The sequence below is a fragment of the Bombina bombina genome, chromosome 10 (genome assembly GCF_027579735.1).
Source record: "Bombina bombina isolate aBomBom1 chromosome 10, aBomBom1.pri, whole genome shotgun sequence".
NCBI classification, from domain to species: domain Eukaryota; kingdom Metazoa; phylum Chordata; class Amphibia; order Anura; family Bombinatoridae; genus Bombina; species Bombina bombina.
In genome coordinates this window covers 157,509,810-157,529,474 of record NC_069508.1, presented here as the reverse complement: position 1 = coordinate 157,529,474, position 19,665 = coordinate 157,509,810, and positions in this window count along the sequence as shown.

Genomic DNA, 19,665 nt, shown 5'->3' with positions numbered 1-19,665 from the left:
TTCTACGAAAGGGACGAAAATTAGGTTTATTTTTTGCCTTGAAAGGCCGATCCTGAGGAAGGGCGTGGCCCTTACCCCCAGTGATATCAGAGATAATCTCTTTCAAGTCAGGGCCAAACAGCGTTTTCCCCTTGAAAGGAATGTTAAGTAGCTTGTTCTTGGAAGACGCATCAGCCGACCAAGATTTCAACCAAAGCGCTCTGCGCGCCACAATAGCAAACCCAGAATTCTTAGCCGCTAACCTAGCCAATTGCAAAGTGGCGTCTAGGGTGAAAGAATTAGCCAATTTGAGAGCATTGATTCTGTCCATAATCTCCTCAAAAGGAGGAGAATCACTAAAAAACTCTAAGCCATCTCCGTGGAGATGTTGCCTGTACAACGGCAAAGAGAATGACTGGGGTAGGCGGAGCCTAGGAGGGATCATGTGACCAGCTTTGCTGGGCTCTTTGCCATTTCCTGTTGGGGAAGAGAATATCCCACAAGTAAGGATGACGCCGTGGACCGGACACACCTATGTTGGAGAAATGTTGTTTGCCGCATTTCATCTGTGCTAGTTTATCAGTAGTGATTTTATTGACCTGGCATCACATTAGCAAACTGTAAAGGTTAGCAAGAGATTTTATCATGTTATTGAACTGACTTATCCTGCTAAATTATTAAATAGTTACTCTTCCCAAGTTTCCCTATACAGAGGAAGGTATTGTTGTTCTGAGTTAAAGGATCTCTATAGTTTGTTCACCTGGGCCTGAAGTAGATTGTGGTCCTTCTGTTGATAATGATGGACATCCCTGCTTAGGAGGATGGGAGGTGACCCTCTGGGTATGTTCCCGTGGGGTCTAGTAGCGACAGACTTCATATTATACACAACATTATTTTATTACTTAAATTGAAGATTATTTAGAACACAATTTTTATTTTATATATTGTTACCATTTGGTCCTCATAGGCACAATGGGAATTTCATAAATGCGAAGCTCCACTTAAAGGGCCATTAAAATTCAAAAATCACCTTCTCTTATTTGTTAGAGCTTGTCATTTTAAGTCTATCAACCCTGCAGCACTGTGTGTTTAACCTCTGCAATGGGGTTAAATACACAATAGAAATACTGATTGGGTCTCACGGAGCACTGCTGGATCTGAGCGGGAATGTGCCCCTGATCCAATAAGCAGCGCTAGTCCTACGACTCAGATGCGCAACTAAAGCTGTTGATTGTATCAGTGGTGTTTCCGCTCGGGACCAACAGTGCCGAGCGAGTCCTGAGCCTTTTTTTGTGTGTGTTTTACACCATTTCAGGGGTTAAATATACAATGTTGCAGGGTCTAACGGACTAGAGCATGTCATTTTTCTATTATAATGGCCCTTTAAAGAACTACAAATATAGAGATCAGAGGTTGTTCTATGGAGGGAGCAAGGAGGAGGGTAAAAAGGTACAAAATTACTGCTCCCTGTCCCTTTCCATTGAGTCAGGTCACATTCAACAGCTCCCCAACCCCACTCCTGGACCACCTGGCTGTGCCTTTAGATCACCTGAGACTCCCCCTGCGCTGACTGTGCCCACCCATGAGTGTTCTCCCCATAATAAGGTGTCTGGAACTGCCACTGACAGACATAGGCATCCCCACAATTCTTCCTCGGTGGGGGCAAAACATAAAATGCCCCAACATAATATCAGTAACAACAACAGGTACTGCACATCATTTTAAACATGGCAGCTGATTGGCACAAGAAGTGTGATTAATGTGGGTACTTCTGCTTGGGTATAAAGAGTAATATTTGATAGGAGAATAATTTGCCTCCTCAGACCCCCGTGCATATGGTGTACTGTAAGATTATTGTGTCACTGGGATATGTGAGTATTCAGGCGATCATACAAATGGTTACAAGTGTGTATTTTCTTCCAACTAAAAGTCTTTACTTTTAACCATCCTCACAAACAGGCAATTACAGAAGACTCTTTAGATATCAAGAGATTTGTACCTGTTATAATGAATAAAAATAACAGAGCAATTTCATCTAAAGCCGCAGCTTTGTCCTCTATTAGAATTGCTGGCCCTTTATCTAAACCTACACTTGAGTGACAGGAGAACAATTAAAACCTTAATTCTTCCCTGTGCAGCCCGGTATACGCCAACACGGGCGATGGGTGATTTTATTTCATTTTTGCTTTTGTACATTAACTAGGAGTCAGAGTTCAGCACAATGATAATGAGGCTTATTCAGGGAAGAAGAGTGCGGTGTGTAAACTGCAGGATTAAATCCACACCAGGCAGAAAAGCATTGTCTACAGACTGACAGGTTTATAAGGGCAAAAAACACATTACAGCAGCAGCAGAAATCACTGTCTTATATCATCTTCTCACTGCGCGACCAGTTACCCAGCACTCTGCAATCAGGGAACATTTACTGAGATTAATCCTAAACTGTCAGTATTCAATATACTAGTGGGATAATAAATACAATGACTGTGACTGAGCTGTCTGTTTATAGCTTCAGTACACCCCAACCCTTGGCACCCACTATCAGATCTATTGGGTGTCTGTATAATATTCACTTTTGTTTAATTAGGTGATAGCGCCAATCAGAGGCTGTATCATCTGAGAAATGATCTGCAGTTGTAACTGGGGACCAGAATGTAGTTGCAAAATGGATAAACTTTATTGACACTGTACAAAAACACAACATACACATTTCTTTACACTATATTAAAGGGCCATAATACCCAAATGTTTAAACACTTGAAAGTGATGCAGCATAGCTGTAAAAAGCTGACTAGAAAATATCACCTGAACATCTCCATGTAAAAAAGAAAGATATTTTAGCTCAAAAGTTCCTCAGTAGCCACCTCCCATTGTAAAGGACACCCCAACCCTTGGCACCCACTATCAGATCTATTGGGTGTCTGTATAATATTCACTTTTGTTTAATTAGGTGATAGCGCCAATCAGAGGCTGTATCATCTGAGAAATGATCTGCAGTTGTAACTGGGGACCAGAATGTAGTTGCAAAATGGATAAACTTTATTGACACTGTACAAAAACACAACATACACATTTCTTTACACTATATTAAAGGGCCATAATACCCAAATGTTTAAACACTTGAAAGTGATGCAGCATAGCTGTAAAAAGCTGACTAGAAAATATCACCTGAACATCTCCATGTAAAAAAGAAAGATATTTTAGCTCAAAAGTTCCTCAGTAGCCACCTCCCATTGTAAAGGACTTCTAAGCAGAATTTTAGTGTGTCTGTCCTGGGACATATGAAGGGATGAGCATCGTGCACTCTCATATTATTTCACCAATCAGGTAAAGGAAGCTTACAATGAAATCTCATGAGAGTTAAGTCAAATCTCATGAGATCACAGTAAAAGTTCATGACCTCAGCACTGCTGATGCTGATTGGCTGCTGTTCATTTCTTCATTTTTTTTTTATTTTTTTACCTGCAGCTGGGAGCAGCTGAATATAACTTTTTACACAGAACTTACTCTGCTGAGCTGAGGAGATTGTGAGGTAAAATATCTTCCTTTTTTACATAGAGATGCTCAGGTGATATTTTCCTGTCAGCTTTTTACAGTTATACTGCATCAGTTTCAAGTGATTTAGCATATGAGTATTATGTCCCTTTAAACTAAATTAACTGCATGTGATTGATCATCAGACTGTTCGTCAAGTCCATGAGCCTCAGACATATCCAGGCTTAGGGCCTGATGAAAGTGCTGCGAGGCAGCGAGCTATTCATAAGAAATCGTCTCAATGTCGAGAAAGCTGGTGAAATATTCAAAAGAGCTGACAGTACAGTTTAAAGGGATACTAGACCCAAATTTTTTCTTTAATGATTCAGATAGAGCAGCAATTTTAAGCCACTTTCTAGTTTACTCCTATTATCAATTTGTCTTTGTTCTCTTGCTATCTTTATTTAAAAAAGCAGGAATCTAAGCTAAGGAACCGGGCCATTTTTGTTTCAGCATTCTGGATAGCGCTTGCTGATTGGTGGCTACATTTGAGTATGGCGTTCAGCCAAAACATGTTAGTCTGTTGCATTTAAAGGGTACAAACCCTCTATGTTTTAGTGTTTTTCAATAAAGTGATTTCATTTTAAGCCAGCTACTGACGACTTCGTTTTTTCTACAATGTTAGTGTACAGTACACACAGCCTCAGGAGGGTGACAGTGGCTATCACATTCGCTCCTTAAGACGCACAGACATTTCCCCTTACTTTTGAAGGGGAAAAAAGTGCGTCTTATGGAGCGAAAAATACGGTAAGTGTGATTGCACAAATCTTTTATTGTGTTCTTAAACGGACAGTCTACGCCAGAATTGTTATTGTTTTAAAAGATAGATAATCCCTTTATTACCCATTCCCCAGTTTTGCATAACCAACACAGTTATAATAATATACTTTTAACCTCTGTGATTATCTTGTATCTAAGCCTCTGCAAACTGCCCCTTTTTGCAGTTCTTTTGACAGGCTTGCAGTCTAGCCAATCAGTGCCTGCTCCCAGATAACTTCTCGTGCACGAGCACAGTGTTATCTATATGAAATACGTGAACTAACACCCTCTAGTGGTGAAAAACTGTTAAAATGCAATCTGAAAGAGGTGGGCTTCAAGGTCTAAGAAATTAGCATATGAACCTCCTAGGTTAAGCTTTCAACTAAGAATACCAAGAGAACAAAGCAAAATTGGTGATAAAAGTAAATTGGAAAATTGTTTAAAATTACATGCTCTATCTGAATCATGAAAGTTTATTTTGGCCTAGACTGTCCCTTTAAGCATGTATTTTTACTTATTTTAAGATTGCAACTGCGTGTTCTCAATGTTTATATTTATATTATATTGTGCAGGCGCATTCGCAAACGCAATATTCATATTTCACAACATTATTATTGTGTTTTTGTATTTGTAATATTCATATTTCATAATATTGCAATTGCACTGTAGCAAAAGTGTTCTCTATTAATGTGTATCTATATCTATAGATAGGGCGTATGACTCCTCCATAGTCCCTGGTATCTTGTTGTCTGATGAGCATGACCTTATTATGTGTCCCTGGTCTCTGTTTTTATGGGAGGCATGACTCCTCTATGTGTCCCTAGTCTCTGGTTTTCTGGGGAATATGACCTCTTTATGTGTTCCTGGTCTCGGATTGACTGGGACGCATGACTCCTCTATGTGCCCCTGGTCTCATGTTTTCTGGGGGGGGGGGGGGGGGCAAGGCTCATCAATGTGTCCCTGGTCTCTAGTTTTCTGGGGGCATGACTTCTTCATGTGTCCCCAGCCTCAGGTTTTCTGGAGGGCATGGCTCCTCAGTGTGTCCCTGGTTTTTCTGGGGGGCATGAATCTTCTTTATGTCCCTGGTCTCTGGTTTTCTGGGGGTATGACTTCTTCATGTGTCCCCAGCCTCAGGTTTTCTGGAGGGCATGGCTCCTCGGTGTGTCCCTGGTTTTCTGAGGGGCATGAATCCTCTATATGTCCCTGTTCTCTGGTTTTCTGGGGGCATGACTTCTTCATGTGTCCCCAGTCTCAGGTTTTCTGGAGGGCATGGCTCCACAGTGTGTCCCTGGTTTTCTGGGGGGGGGCGCATAAATCCTCAATGTGTCCCTGGTCTCTGGTTTTCTGGGGGCATGAGTTCTTCATGTGTCCCCAGTCTCAGGTTTTCTGGAGGGCATGGCTCCTCAGTGTGTCCCTGGTATTCCGGGGGGGGGGGGGCATAAATCCTCCATGTGTCCCTGGTCTCTGTTTTTTTGTGGGGTATGACTTCTCTATGTGTCCCTGGTCTCTGGGATATATTTTTGCAATTATTATCATGGTAACAAAATATACATACACAAATCAGCTGTCGCAGACACTGCTACATGTATCTTTTAATAAGATCTCATCCTGTAGGAAAGGTACCAAGTTACAGAGGATACAGATGATCACATGAAGTAAATCCCAGAGACTGGATGATAGAAGAGTATTAAAATGACAATAAAACAGTTCAATGCACTGAGCGCCCATCCAGTGCCGCTTCCCAAAACCGATTAGACTGAAGCGAGGTGCTAGGTGGGTCAGAGGGAGCCCACACATCAGGCTGGCAAAGTGAGATAAAGCAGAGCTATGGCTCTCATATAACTTAACCCATTGATTGCCTAAGAGGGCTGCTTGTTAGGCTTATTGCATCCTCCCACATGAAAAGAACGAAAGAAAATGCTATTTTCTGTTTCCCTCTTTGAAGTTTGGAGTGTGACAATTTTCTCTAGCAAGAGTCTAAGTATTATTATTTATCCAGGAGATTTAACAAAGAAATAAACCGGATTATGTCTCTTTTTTTAAAAGTTATTGGCGTGAGCAGCACTGAACCCTCCCTATGCACCCAAACATCTCCGGGATCACAGTCCTCTCTGTTCAGCCTTTCAGCCATTTTATGTATTCATGTGCAAATAATCTCTTTGGTTATGAGCAGACTGGCCTGATATTACCATGTAATGTAGTTTTTTCTGTTCTTATATGAAAGAAAATGAGTTTATAGATGCGCTAGCAGCATGGAGCTGCACATCAGTTTGTCAGTGCGTCCGGCGGTACACATCAGTGTATCTGCCCTTGTTATTAACGTAAAACAAAACTCTATATGATGATAGTGTACTAGATTATTAGAGTGGCGCGTAACTGTTGTGCGCAGGCGTAAATAGGTTTATTGCAGCTCTTTTTTGTGCGGCGTTCATTTGAGCGCAATTGAATGTAAAGCATGTCGGGATAAAGTGAGTTCAGAGCTCTGGTTAACTTTTACACTCGACAATTTTTTTCACAAAACACATCAAAATTACATTTAAAAGTACAGTTACACTCATAATAACACTGTCTAATCAAAATTATTAAAAAAAAATGCATAAAAAAGTTATAAGGTCTCAAAGATATGAGGTCTCAGATATATATATATATATATATATATATATATGTGTGTGTGTGTGTGTGTGTTTATATGTGTGTGTACATGTGTATTTATGTATTTACAGACATATTTAGACATATAAACACATAAATACATATTTATAAATTTATAGACATAAATATAAGTTTGTGCATGAGTAAGGGGGTTTATTTTTTTTTTCCACTTTTCATGGTCCATTGAAGTCTATGGGGAAATAGGTTAATGCGGTCACGATATTCTAAGATTGGCTTTTTGCGCACATTTAGCTAGCGCTTGTGTGAAAACATTTTACTTTCAACGTGTAATACATGTCCCACCCAACGCACACAGAAACCTCACTTCTAGTGGAGTTAATACACGAGCGGGAAAGATAAATAGCACTCCACTGGTAATCTATTGCTCTGGGCTATTGCTCAAAAGCTTTTGCTCAGAGCCCAGGGATATTGCTCAATTTCTAGGACCCCCAAGAATGGCACCACCAGGTATATTATTTTTAAATATACACAGGTTTTATAAAGTAATACTATTCTAATATTAACTGTTGCACCAATTATATAGATGTTATAAATCTTAATGGGCACTGTGATGTAAAATTTGTATCCTATTAATGTGTCTCCTAGAACCTGTTATACCAGATGGGGAGCATTGCATGCATGCAAAATTGTTCCTTTTAAGTTTCATTTTGGATAACTGCTTTTCTATTTCATCAAAACCTGAGCCCATTGTTCTCAAGAATGTGCCTATTTAAATGGACTGAGTCTACAGGAAGCTCAGACTCCATTTTCTTATCTCTCTCTTACTACATAAAAACCTTATAATCTGGGGGGGCGGAGCGTGTGGGCGCACGGAATGGCCGCACTGCATTAGAGCTCCTGTCTCAGCTGTTACGGAGCCCTTCCTAAAGAGCATTAGAAGTGTTATGTTCCTGTCCCTTTAAATCAGGATGTTCAGGTATTCACATCCCTATATAAGGCCCCTCCTCCAGTCTACCTATGCTTGGTAATTTGTATTCACTTAGCTATAAGCTGAGCAACAACGAAGACACCTTGCTTATATTCCTATCCAAGGAATTTACTCATAATAACTACAACTGCTGTGTGCTTTTCAACTTTGGATCGTCATATACCAGTTTCCCTTGTTCTGTCCAGGAATCCTTAAAGTATCTTTTATTTGGTAATTCTGATTCTCCCGGCTTCTACATTGAAGCCGTGTATCGGCATCTGACGTCACCATAAGTCTCTGGAGCTCTCTCTCACTCTGGCTGCAAACAACCAACTCCTGTGCTTAATAGCAACTCACCTTGAAGCTGCGGTAACCGTTACTATTCCTTACTCTCTGAAGTTGGTAACGTATTATACCTTAATTCACTTACTACTTTGAAGGACTTTCCTGCATGTTTTACAGTGTGACGCTTATGCAAATACAGCTACCGTTAACTATTTGATTGCCTGTAATATCTATCGATTCAGCTTGATGAACTGTGCTTATTTATTCTATGTGCTTTATCAAATAATCATACTGTTGGTTGTGAAAGACTGCCTGCTGTTTATATGAATACTAACAACGTTATAGACTAACTAAGGACTGCCTGTTAACTAAAAACAACATAACCTGTTATAGAGCTCTCCTGCTTACTTTATATAGAAACACCTCCTGGTTGCAACCTGTGTTTACTGAGGCTGACATTCACCTACTAATACTTAATCTTATCTAATCTTTCATTTATCTACTATCTCTATAATTATCTGCATATTGCAACCTGGTTTTGCAATCGGGATAATATACCTTTAAATCACATTTCTTTCTCTCTGCATAATTATCTGCATATTGCAACCTGGTTTTGCAATCGGGATAATATACCTTTAAATCTCATTTCTTTCACTCTGCATCCATGCAGCAGTGACCCTCAGATCTATGAGCAAAAACTAGGTTCTTGATTACATCTAATGAACCTAAAGGTTTGGTGTGAGACTGAGTGGTCCTGCAGTTAAGGATATAAAATACTTGCACCTAACATAACATATTACCAAGCCATAACATATATCCTACAGCATGGATATTACTGAACTTACAAACCGTGTTGGTTCCCTTGCACAAAGCATGGACCATATGCTACAAGGCCTCAGAGAAATTAAAATTGAAAATGATCATATTAGGAAGTTTATTAATGAGCACTTATCTGATAAACCTGCTCCTATTGAATTAACACCTGAACCAACTGTATCTCCACCTGAAAAATTCTTTGGTGACAGGACTCAGTTTAGAGAATTTAAAAACTCCTGTACTCTGTACTTTTCTTTAAAACCCCGAACCTATACATCTGATCGGGTCAAAGTTCTAACGGTCATCTCATACCTCAGAGGAGAGGCTAAATCCTGGGCTAACGCCTTCTATGAGAACAATGACCCCATATTGGACTCCTTAGATGCTTTTTTTTCTGCCATGTCCCTATTATATGAAGACCATCATAAGCAGAATACTGCTGAGACTGCTCTTAGGAGCCTACGACAAGGTAAAAGAGCAGTAGAAGAATATATCACAGACTTTAAAAGATGGGCACCAGACACCCAGTGGAATGAACCTGCTCTGAGAAATCAGTTCAGAACAGGTCTTTCTGAAACATTAAAAGATGAATTAGCCCGTGGTGCAGTTCCTGTGGAATTAGAGAATCTTATGACCTTATGTATCACTGTTGATAGAAGGATAAGAGAACGTAGATCTGAAAGGGCACTATCTGATCCTATTGCCAAGAAAATCCCGGTATACCATCCTGTGGTCACTGCACCATCTAAATCAAATGATGAACCTATGGAAGTTGCTGTCATGAGGGGTCCTCTAAAACCAGAGGAAAAAGCCAGAAGGAAGCTACATAACTTGTGTTTATATTGCGCAGCAAAGGACCATGCTGTTAGAGACTGTCCTGTGCTTATCAGACAGAAGAGGGGTAAGAATCTTCAGCACCAAAATTGCCTTAATAAATTGTCTACGCTTACCACTCATTTACCAATTTCTGTTCTTTTGCAGTGGCGTCTACAGAAGACAAAAACCCAGGCCGTTATTGACTCTGGTGCATCTGGGAATTTCATTGACCAAGCATTCGTAACAAAACATAAAATACCCACAATAAAAAAAGATAGTGCACAAGCCATAAGATTGGTTGATGGTTTTCTTATGAATACAGGGCCTATCACTCATCACACTACACCCTTACAAGTTATCACACAGAAAGGCCATACTGAGACATGTACATTTGACATTTTGCCCTCTAGTTTATACCCATTAATTTTTGGTATCAATTGGTTGATAAAGCATGATCCTGATATATCTTGGAAGCAAGGTGTTGTGAATTTTAATTCCACTTACTGTAAGGAAGTCTGTTTCCCCAAAGCTTCTGTGTGTTGTATGACTGATCATGTTTTACCTGAATGTTATAAAGAATATTCCGATGTGTTTGACAAAGTAGAAGCTCAGAACTTACCCCCCCATAGGTCTTATGACTGTCCGATAGACTTACTACCGGGCAGTTCTATTCCCTTTGGTCATATATACCCTATGTCAGAACCTGAATTGGTTCATTTGAAACAGTACTTAGAGGATAACCTTAAGAAAGGTTTTATAAGACCTTCCACCTCGCCAGCGGGTGCTGCAATGTTTTTTGTTAAAAACAAGGACGGATCACTTCGTCCTATTATCGACTACAGACAACTTAACAAATGCACCAAGAAAAACAGGTACCCACTTCCACTTATCCCTGAACTTATAGAACGGTTGCAAGGAGCTAAAATTTACACAAAATTAGATCTTAGAGGAGCTTATAACTTGATAAGAATGAGGAAAGGCGATGAGTGGCTAACAGCTTTCCGCACACGTTATGGACTGTATGAATATACAGTAATGCCTTTTGGACTGTGCAACGCTCCTGCAACGTTCCAGTGTTTTATAAATGACGTATTTCATGACTTACTTGATGTCTGTATGGTCATTTATTTAGATGACATTTTAATTTATTCTGACAATATAACAAACCATCACACCCATGTCAAGCTTGTTTTGTCCAGACTTCGTTCACACCATCTCTATGCCAAGTTAGAGAAATGCATTTTTAATACCACTACTATCTCCTTCTTAGGATACCATGTTTCCCCTTCTGGTATCGCCATGGAAGCAAACAAAGTGGAAGCTATTACTAACTGGAGCACCCCCCGTACAAAAAAAGGATGTTCAGAGATTTCTTGGGTTTGCAAACTTCTATAGGAAGTTTATCAAGGGCTTTTCTGAGATTGCTAGACCCTTGACTAAATTAACTCAGAAAAAACCTGGTTTCTCTTGGAATGTCCATGCTGAGAACGCATTTAATATATTAAAGGAGAGGTTTGTAACAGCACCGATACTCAAATTCCCAGATCCCAGTTTACAGTACACGCTTGAGGTTGATGCTTCTGAGTACGCTCTTGGAGCTGTACTCTCACAAAGAGTTTCACCCAAGGAAGCACTGCATCCAATATCATATTACTCTAGGGTAATGAGCTCAGCCGAGCTAAATTATGCTATTGGTGAAAAAGAGCTTCTCGCTATAAAATCAGCACTAGAGTTTTGGAGACACCTCCTTGAGGGTACTAAACATACTATTCTTATACTTACGGATCATAGAAACCTTGAATATTTAAAAACCAGCAAAACGTTAACATCTAGACAAGTTAGATGGAGCCTCTTCTTTTCAAGATTTGATTTTACCATCACTTACCGCCCGGGTTCCAAAAATACAAAAGCAGATGCGCTCTCAAGGAAGGATCCAAAACCTCAACATTATATACCTCCAGATTCTATCATTCCACAAAATAAGTTCATTGGATTAACTTCAATCACTGAAACCTCTATAAAAGAGTATCAGAGAGCAGATCCAAAACTCCCATTAGCAGATCTACAAAAACACAGTAGTAATCTGTATTACCATGGAAACCAGATATACATACCAGAACTTCTACGTAATGAATTGATGCATTCTGCACATGATTCTCTTCTTTCAGGACATCCTGGACTTCATAAAACACTACGCATACTTCAAAGAGACTATTGGTGGCCCAATATGAAAAGTTCTGTCTCTTCTTACATTCGATCCTGTTCAGTCTGCGCTACTTGCAAACATACTAGAACTCGTCCTTATGGTCTTCTTCTTTCATTACCAGTTCCTGAAAGACCCTGGAAGGACATAGCAATGGACTATATAGTGGAGCTACCCCCATCCTCTAACCATAACACAATTCTAGTCATTGTTGATCTGTTTTCTAAAATGGCACATTTTATTCCACATATGGGTTTACCAACCGCATCCGAAACAGCCATACTGTTCTTGAATCATGTTGTAAAGTTACATGGACTACCCGACTCCATCACGTCTGATAGAGGATCTCAATTCACCTCTAAGTTCTGGACTCAGTTATGTTCTATTCTCAAGATTACTAGGAGATTAAGTACTGCTTATCATCCCCAGACTAATGGTCAGTGCGAAAGGACTAACCAGTCTCTTGAACAGTATCTAAGATGCTATTGTACCAACCAACAGGATAACTGGTTCGCTCTGCTGCCTACTGCAGAATTTGCACATAATAACATGACCAACGCATCCACAAAAACTTCACCATTCTATATTAATTATGGTTTTCACCCTTCATATCATCTTTTCCACAGAACCGATTCCTTGCTACCTACGGTTGATCAGACTGTCAATACTATTGCTGAGGGTTTTTCTGTTCTCAAAACAACCTTACAAGAAGCTCAAGCTTCACAGAAACATCATTATGATTTAAGATGCTCAAAACCCCCTCTTTATAAACCTGGGGATAAGGTTTGGCTAAGTACCAAACACCTGAAACTCTGTATTCCAAGTAAAAAGCTTGGAAGTCTTTTCATAGGTCCCTATGACATAGTTAAGGTTGTTAATCCAAATGCTGTGACTCTTCAGCTGCCTCCTTCTCTCAGGATACATCCTACATTCCATGTGTCCCTCCTGAAACCTTTCTCTCCGATAAGGGATCCCCCTCATCCTTCGTTGACTAACCCTCCAGTTGTGGATGAAGTTGAGTATGAGGTGGATTCTATTTTGGACTCTCGTTTATACCGCAATCAACTCCAGTACCTGGTACGATGGAAAGGTTTTGGGGCTGATGAGGACTCCTGGGAACCATACTCTAATTTGTCGGCACCCCGTCTTCTTTCAATTTTTCATCGGAGACATCCCGACCGACCCAAGCCTTGATCCGCAGAGCGGCTCTTTTTAGGGGGGCGTCCTGTTATGTTCCTGTCCCTTTAAATCAGGATGTTCAGGTATTCACATCCCTATATAAGGCCCCTCCTCCAGTCTACCTATGCTTGGTAATTTGTATTCACTTAGCTATAAGCTGAGCAACAACGAAGACACCTTGCTGATATTCCTATCCAAGGAATTTACTCATAATAACTACAACTGCTGTGTGCTTTTCAACTTTGGATCGTCATATACCAGTTTCCCTTGTTCTGTCCGGAATCCTTAAAGTATCTTTTACTTGGTAATTCTGATTCTCCCGGCTTCTACATTGAAGCCGTGTATCGGCGTCTGACGTCACCGTAAGTCTCTGGAGCTCTCTCTCACTCTGGCTGCAAACAACCAACTCCTGTGCTTAATAGCAACTCACCTTGAAGCTGCGGTAACCGTTACTATTCCTTACTCTCTGAAGTTGGTAACGTATTATACCTTAATTCACTTACTACTTTGAAGGACTTTCCTGCATGTTTTACAGTGTGACGCTTATGCAAATACAGCTACCGTTAACTATTTGATTGCCTGTAATATCTATCGATTCAGCTTGATGAACTGTGCTTATTTATTCTATGTGCTTTATCAAATAATCATACTGTTGGTTGTGAAAGACTGCCTGCTGTTTATATGAATACTAACAACGTTATAGACTAACTAAGGACTGCCTGTTAACTAAAAACAACATAACCTGTTATAGAGCTCTCCTGCTTACTTTATATAGAAACACCTCCTGGTTGCAACCTGTGTTTACTGAGGCTGACATTCACCTACTAATACTTAATCTTATCTAATCTTTCATTTATCTACTATCTCTATAATTATCTGCATATTGCAACCTGGTTTTGCAATCAGGATAATATACCTTTAAATCACATTTCTTTCTCTCTGCATAATTATCTGCATATTGCAACCTGGTTTTGCAATCGGGATAATATACCTTTAAATCTCATTTCTTTCACTCTGCATCCATGCAGCAGTGACCCTCAGATCTATGAGCAAAAACTAGGTTCTTGATTACATCTAATGAACCTAAAGGTTTGGTGTGAGACTGAGTGGTCCTGCAGTTAAGGATATAAAATACTTGCACCTAACATAACAAGAAGTGACATGGGAGTGCTGAGTATACGGCGGTAACACTTAGGATCACTACCGGAACGATTAACTGGCAGCAGTGTGCTTACACTATACCGCTCCAATGAACAGATATAACTCGCGGTGTAGGCCGCGCCAGAGGCGCTCCTCAATTTTGGACCCCGTGGGTCGGATCACTGAGGCCGCAGTACTTGAAAAAACGGTCCAGAGCAGACAGCAACCGCTGCATTCATTTGGAACCCTCAGCAATGAATGACAGTAGCAGTAACCGGCTAGTCAAAGAGGGCTAAAGAGACCAATTCTACCTCTTCAAAGAATCTCAACCTAGGGGTAAGAGTTTATATGTCACTGCCTGCACGCCATTAAACCCTGCCTGAACACAATGTTTAGTAATAACACCTGCATTGCCTAATAACACAGCCAGTGATATTGAGTAACCTTAAATAAACGGAGGTGATACAGTCAGATGTTAATAAGCCACACTTAAGCAACAACAATGGACACAGAAAAAAACATTATCTCAGGATGAGCAATATGATACCTGAAACCCTCTATAAAAAAGTTTAATCTAGGACCCAGAATATAGAAAGTGCACACGCAAATCAATTGCACTCACACATACTTAATTGACAGCTCCTGGACACTGTTACCCTGCTGAGTGCTTTGAAAACATTCAGGCATATATCCCTGGGTCTGCTAACTTTTATGCAGAGCCCAGGTTCAAAAGGAGAAAAGAAAAATCTGCATTAGTGACTCATTCTATTAATGCCCTAACCGTGCCACCAAACATTTTGCTCAATATAGCTGCATCATCCTGAGCCATTTACTGGGATATACAGATAACCAGCGCCATGGCGTTATGAAGAAATAATAAAGCTGATAAGAATTTAAAACCAGGCAACGCCGGTAACCCTATGAGCTAATTTTTTAAGAATACAGATCGGGCAAAAAAAGCTGAAACCACACAGGCGGGAAGTGATGAAGAATCCCTGCCGGAGCACCCTGACAAATCGCAAGATCTTCAGGCGACTCCTACAAGACAAAATAACAATGAACCTGTGACTCTTAAGGCGATGGAGGCACTTATAAACCAAGTAAAATCCTGCATTAAGTCTGAATGCGCAGATCTCAAAAAAGATATAAATGAACTGGGACATCGAGTGGGGATCTTGGAAGAAAATAGAGAGGAAATACGTCAAGAAGTTGCGGACATGGCCCACTCGATCGAGACTCAACAAGCACAGATTCTGGAGCTTGAGAATAAGCTGGACGACATCGAAAATAGAACACGGAGAAGCAACCTTCGATTTCGAGGAATACCTGAATCCATCAGCAGGGAAGATATACCAGTTCATCTACAAAACCTTTTTCAATCACTTGCCGTAGCAAATCAGAGAGTTATCGAAGAGATACCACTAGAAAGAGCACATCGGGCCCTGAGGCCCAAGCCTAAAGACAACCAACCCCCTAGAGACATCATTGTATGCTTCCAGAGCTTTAAGGACAGAGAAAGGATCTACCAAATGGCTAGAGCACAATCATCCTTCTCTTTTATGGGGGCCAAAATCCAGATATTCCAAGACCTCTCAGTACGCACGTTACAAGGCCGGAGAGAATTTGCACTTCTCACGCAACATCTTCGCTCGTTAAAAATTCCATACAGATGGGGATTTCCAGTGTCAGTGCAAGTTATCAAAGATGGAAAGAGGCATGAATGCAATACTCTGGATAATGTTCCGGCCTTTTGCGGACACTTGGACGTTCCTCGCCCTGAGGTGCCTGAAACCTCCCTCTCAAAGAATACAAACACATCTGCAAGGCCTCAAAGTAAGCTGTGGTTAGAGATTGCTGGGCCACAAACAAGGAAAAGACATAGCCCAGTTCCGTTAACCCAACAAGGCACAACCGGTCTCCAGACTTGAGATGCTGTTTCCAAAGGACTCTGTGAGTAAGACCCACACTTTAAATACTAAAATTTACTCTCATATCAAGAGACTGCGGTTTGCATGGTCTAGTAGACTCATGAACTTAGTACTCTCATACACATTAGGTTGAATTTTGATATACAATGCTACTTAGAAACATTTTAGATCATACTGTCCGGAACAAAATTAAAGACTGCAGTATGATGTCATTAACGGTTGATCCACCAGGAAACTGTCACCCCATCTAGGTGGAGTTCCTTTTTGGACGCTCTCTAAGACACACATGTTGCTGAGATTCCTTTGGTCTGGGATTGTTCATTAAGAATGGTTGCAGTAATAATAATAATGTTAACTTTTTGCCCCAATTCAGGGATTTAGATAATTGAAGTTTCTTGAAGTTTTAAGCATGCCTTGTGTTATGTGGTTTTTTTTTTTTTTTTTTTTTTTTTTTAAATATATGAATGACTGTTCTTCACTCCCTTGGTAAGCAGTCTGCACAAATGAATGACATGTCACAGTGATGATTATAATGTTAATTTTTTGCCCCAATCTAGGTATGTGAAGTTTATGAAGGTTTCTAAAAGTTTTTTGAAGTTTTCAATATATATTGTACTAAGTTTTAAATGTCAATGGTCGATTTTCGCCCATTTAGATTGCAGTTGGAGCTCATGACTACCACTGCACAGTTCTCCCTTTTATTTTTCAATCTTGTATAGGTGGGGGAGGGCTCCGTTGAGCCGAACTTCCCCGCTCTAATCTCGTTTTCTGAACTTGTTTTCACATCTCCTCATTGGACCTTGTTCCATTATTATTTCTCTTCCTTTCCCTTTCTCATTGCTTTATCCCTCACTTTCCCCTTTTTTTTCTTTTTTCTTTCTCTTTCTTTTCTCTTTTGTTTATTGTTTTATTCCCCCTCTACATACAAACAGTGTTTAAATCAGCACAGAGTATATAACAGCAGCAACTGTATCAGTTACTTTTGTTCATACATGAAAGGCACTCTCCACACTTAGTTTAAAGGGTAACCTAGGGACATATGGCACAACAGCCCGCAGCCGGTAAATTTAGGATTGCCACACAAAATGTTAAGGGTTTCTTAACCCACCAGAAACGTTCTATAGCATTTCATGATTTTTTCAAAAAGCAAATAGACATTATAATGATACAGGAGACACACTTTAAAAGGTCCAATGAGGCCGCACTTTCACATCTATATTATGACCAGCACTTCCTGAACTCAGGGCCAACAAAACATAATGGAGTGGGTATCTTCTTTAGAAGGAGTTCCCCCTTCACTCTCTTGGATAAATATCAGGACCGCAAGGGTAGAATATTGATTCTAGTTGGCTTGTACTATGGTAGACCACTAACGTTGGCCAACATATATGCCCCTAATCGCCCATCACCCTCTTTCTTCTGCACAGTGACCAATAAGCTTTTAGACATCTCAAAAGGCCCAATTCTACTAGGGGCGACCTATACTTCCCAATTAACCCAGCCTTAGACACTTCGACGGGTAAATCCTATATACGATACAACCTATATTAATGCCGCGCAGGCGCTTAGGACAATCCCCTTCTTTGATACATGGAGGATTACCCACCCCACTACTAAAGATTTCACTTTTTTCTCCCACCCTCAACATTCCTCCTCTCGTATTGACTATATCCTCTGTGATCAGAACACCCTCTCTACACTAATTGACTCTAAGACATACCACACGTCGTGGTCTGACCATAGCATGGTTGGCTCCACTTTCTCTTGGCACTCTAGACCGCAACACCAACAGCACTGGAAGCTTAATGATTACATATTTACAGACCCGATAATCACTACAGACATAAAAGAAAAGACTACTGAATTCTTCACATTCAATGACCCAGACTGTACTTCAATTACCAATAACTGGGAGGCCTACAAATGTTATATTAGAGGCGTGATAATGGGCCACACACATAAACTCCGCAAACAGAAGGCGGCACAGTACACACTCCTCATGACCAATTTTCAGGATAGTGAGGCAGCTCTGAAACAGAACCCACGTTGCCCACAAAGATTGGCACAGGCCCAACTAGCTAGAGAAGCCCTCAATCAACACCTAATTAAGAATGCTCAATTACGGGCATTAACATCTAAGTCCAAATTCTACACTGAAAGCAATAAAGCAGGCCGTTTACTAGCCAGATCTCTCAAAAAGAAAAGACAAAAGACCTTTATTCCCAGGATTTCAGACTCTAATAGGACTCCCCATTCCCAAAATGCAGCTATAGTTAACCAATTTGCAACCTACTATTCCTCCCTATATAATCTTCCAACTTCGCATCCCGACTTCAAGTTGGACAGGATTAATGAATATCTCTCTCGTGTTCGGCTGCCCACCCTCACAAAAGAGGAGGGTGAGTCACTGGATTCGCAATTCACCCCACAGGAGATTCTTGTAGCTATTAAGAACCTCCCCCAAGGTAAAGCCCCGGGCCCAGATGGGTTTACCCCCAAATTCTATCACCTATTTAAAACCCTACTGAGCCCTCACCTTCTCACAATGTTTAATTCACTAGGTAAGGACTGCCCCCTCCCTCAATCCCTTTTAGAAGCTACAATAACAGTCATCCCCAAACCAGGAAAAGATGCAGAACGGTGTCCAACTATCTCCCCATTTCCCTAATTAATGTTGATATTAAACTCTACGCTAAATTAATAGCCTCCAGACTTAACAAAATTCTCCCCAGCCTCATCCATACTGATCAAGTTGTTTTTATTTTTCAAAGAGAGGCCAAAGACAACACTATTCGGGTCCTCCAGACCATACATACAGCAAAAGCCACTAAAACCCCGGTAATCCTGCTCTCCCCAGATGCGGAGAAGGCCTTCGACAGGGTGGACTGGGACTTTCTATGGGCCGCCCTGTCGAGGTTTGGATTTTCAGAAGTATTTGTCTCCCATGTTAAAGCACTTTATAATGACCCAGTAGCTAGAATTAGCGCTAATAGCACATTGTCTCAAAAGATTCCCATTAAAAACGGCACGAGACAGGGATGTCCCCTCTCTCCCTTGCTGTTTGCCCTGAAGGTAGAGGTTTTGGCCAACAAGATTAGGAGTAATGACCAGATTAAGGGTATGACCATGAACTTGTCCCAGCAAAAATGCCTTTTAAATGCGGACAATATCATATTCTCGGTTTGTTCTAGATATGTGCAATTCATTTCGGATCGATTCAGAAATTCGGAAAATTCGGAAAATTCGGAGATTCGGATCGAACCGAATTTCCAAATTAAAATACTGCCAAATTTACAGAATAAATCCGAATTAGTTCAGATTTATTCGGTAAATTCGGATGGCAATGGATTATACTAGTATTGTACAGTATATTAGGTTATATCACTCTGCTATGGGTTACACCTAATATACAGTACATAATACTAGTCTAATCCCACTTAACACTT